Raw genomic sequence first — 3235 nt, 5'->3', positions numbered from 1 at the left:
ATTATTTTGTTATTATAAGGTACTCACACTACCCATGAAGTGGTATAGTGTTTTGAAAGTGGACTTGGATTAGTTGTACATGTATATTGCAAATTCTAGGGCAACCACTGAGAAAAGTAAAAAAGACATATAATTGATATGCTAAGAAAGGAGAGAAAAATGGTGCCATATAAAATGTTCAATTAAAATCATAAAAGTCAGAAAGAGTGGAAGAGAAAAATAGGAATAAATAACAAGGACAACAAACAGAAGACAGTAACAAATATTGTAGAGACTAATCCAACTGTATCAATAATCATTTTAAATGTCAATGGTCTAAATGCACCATTTAAAAGATAGAGATTGTCAGAGTGGATCAAGAAGCAAGAGAGAACTATAAGCAGTCCACTAAACACACTATAAATATAAAGACACATACATATTAAAAGTTAATGGATGGAGAAATATATACAGTGTGAACACTAATTAAAAGAGAACAGGAATAGCTATATTAATTTCAAACAGAACAGACATCAAAGCAAAGAAAGTTATCAAAGATAAAGATGGATCATTACATAATGACAAGGGGTTAATTCCAAGAAGGCATAACAATCTTTAATTTGTATTCACCTAACAACAGAGTATCAAACTGCATGAGGCAAAATTGATAGAACTGAGAAGAGAAATACATGAATCCACTATCATTGTTGGAGACTTTAATACCCCTCTATCAGAAATGAACATATCCAGCAGGCAGAAAATCAGAAAGATACAGGTGAACTCAACAACACCAACAATCAACTGGATATAATTGACAGCTATAGACTATTTCATCTAATAACAACAGAATATACATTCTTCTCAAGCTCATATGTAATATTCACCAAGATAGACCACATTCTGGGCCATAAAAACACCTTAATTTAAAACAGTAGAAATCAAACAATGGAATTAAACTAGAAATCAAGATTAGAAAGGCAATTGGACAGTCCCAAATACGTGGAGATTAAACAACACACTTCTAAACAACAGAGGGATTAAGGAAGAAATATCAAGAGAAATCTTTAAATAATTCTAATTAAATGAAAATGAAAGCACAATTTATCAAAACTTGTGAGATGCAGTGAAAACAGTGCTTCAGGGAAATTAATAATTAATTGAATGCATGTATTTTTAAAAAGATAAAAGAGTTAGGGGCGCCTGGCTGGCTCAGTCGTTAAGCATCTGCCTTCGGCTCAGGTCATGATCCCAGGGTTCTGGGACCGAGCCCCACATCGGGCTCTCTGCTCTTCGGGAAGCCTGCTTCTCCCTCTCCCACTCCCCCTGCTTGTGTTCCTGCTCTCGCGTGCTCTCTCTCTGAAAAAAAAAAAAAAAAGATAAAAGAGTTAAAACCAGTAATCTAAACTTACACTGGGAAAACTAGAAAAAGATAAGCAAATTAAAGTAAGCAGAAGAAAAGAAATAATAATTAGAGCAGAGTGCTCATTTTGGCAGTGCATATACTTAAAAAATGGGAATGATATAGAGAAGATTAGCATGGTCCTTGTGCAAGGTTGACACACAAATTTGTGAAGTGTTCCATATTTTTTCACCATATTGTACACCTGAAACTAATATAACACTGTATGTTAACTATACTGGAATCAAAATAAAAAACGTAATAAAAATTGCCATAAATTACAAAAAAAAAGAATTAGAGCAGAAATCAAAACAGGAGAAACCAAGAGATCAATGGAGAAAAAGCAACAAAACCAAAAGCTAGATCTTTGAAAAGATGAATGAAATAAATAAGCTTCTAGCCAGACTAACAAAGAAAATGAGAGACAGGAAACAAATTATTAATATCAGAAATGAAAGAAGGGACATCACTACAGATCCTATGGACATTAAAAGGATAATAGAGGGGGCTCCTGGGTGGCTCAGTTGGTTAAGTGTCTGACTCTTGATTTCAGCTCAGGTCATGATCTCAGGGTCGAGATCAAGCCCTGCGTCAGGCTCTGTGCTGAGCAGGGAGTCTGCTTGAAATTCTTTCTCCCTCTCTATCTCTCTGTCCCCCTCCCCCTGCAGGCTCCCCCCGCCAAATAAATAAATAAATATTTTTAAAAAGGATAATACAGGAATAATATGAACAACTCTATGCCCACAAATTTGACAAATAAGATGAAATGGACCAATTATTTAAAAGACACAATTTTCCTAAACACACAAGAAGAAATACAAAATCTGACTAGGTCTGTATCTATCTGGTAAAGAAATTGAATCCATAATTAAAACCTTCCAAAACAGAAAACACCAGACCCACATGGGTTCACTGGTGAACTCTACCAAATATTTAAGGAAAAAATTATAACAATTCTTTACAATCTCTTTCAGAGAATAGAAGCAGAGAGAATACCTCCTAACTCATACCTGCATACCAAAACCAGACAAAGACATTAAAGAAAATAAAACTATAGACCAATATTTCTCATGAACATAGATGCAAAGATCTTCAACAAAATATTATTTTCTATATACCACCAATGAACAGGTGGAATTTGAGATTAAAAATACAATACCATTTCCATGGTACATGAAATATGTAGGTATAAATCTAACAAAATATGTACAAAATCTGTATGAGGAAAACTACCAACTGATGAACAAAATCAAAGAAGAACTAAAGAAATGGAGAGATATTCCATGTTCATGGATAGAAGGATTCAATATTGTCAAGATATCTTTTCTTCCCAACTTGATCTATAGATGTGATGTAATTCCAATTGAAATCCCAGCAATTATTTTGTACATACTGATTCTAAAGATTATATACAGAGGTAAAATATCCAGAATAACCAACACAATATTGAGGGACAAGAACAAAGTTGGAGAATTGAAACTACTGACCTTCAATACATATTAAGCCAGAGCAATCAAGACAGTGTGGTATTGGTGGAAGAATAGACAATGGACCAAAATAGAAAGCCCAGGTGAATCTAGACACAGACCTTACACCCTTCACAAAAATAAACTTGATATGGATCACAGACCTAAATGCAAAATGCAAAACTATAAAACTCCTAGAAGATAACATAGAAGAAATCTAGATGACCCAGTATGACAATGACTTTTTAGATTCAACACCAAAGTCACAACCCATAAAAGAAATAATTGATAAGCTGGACTTCATTACAATTAAAAACTGTTCTGTGAAAGACAATGTCAAGAGAATGAAAAGACAAGCCACAGGCTGGGAGAAAATATTTAATATACATCT

General features: G+C 33.8%; 1 non-coding gene across 1 annotated transcript; it reads left to right on the top strand.

The window, feature by feature from the left end:
• The first annotated feature begins 1457 nt into the window (after positions 1-1457).
• On the top strand, positions 1458-1567 carry LOC118001684. The gene has a single exon (XR_004676793.1). It is a non-coding gene; the product is annotated as a U6 spliceosomal RNA (small nuclear RNA).
• The last annotated feature ends 1668 nt before the right edge of the window (positions 1568-3235 follow it).

The sequence above is a fragment of the Mirounga leonina genome, unplaced genomic scaffold (assembly GCF_011800145.1).
Source record: "Mirounga leonina isolate KUSES-001 unplaced genomic scaffold, KU_Mleo_1.0 Mir_53, whole genome shotgun sequence".
In the NCBI taxonomy this organism is placed as follows: Eukaryota; Metazoa; Chordata; class Mammalia; order Carnivora; family Phocidae; genus Mirounga; species Mirounga leonina.
The sequence above is the reverse complement of the archived record's forward strand: the minus strand, read 5'-3'. Positions and strand labels throughout refer to the sequence as shown.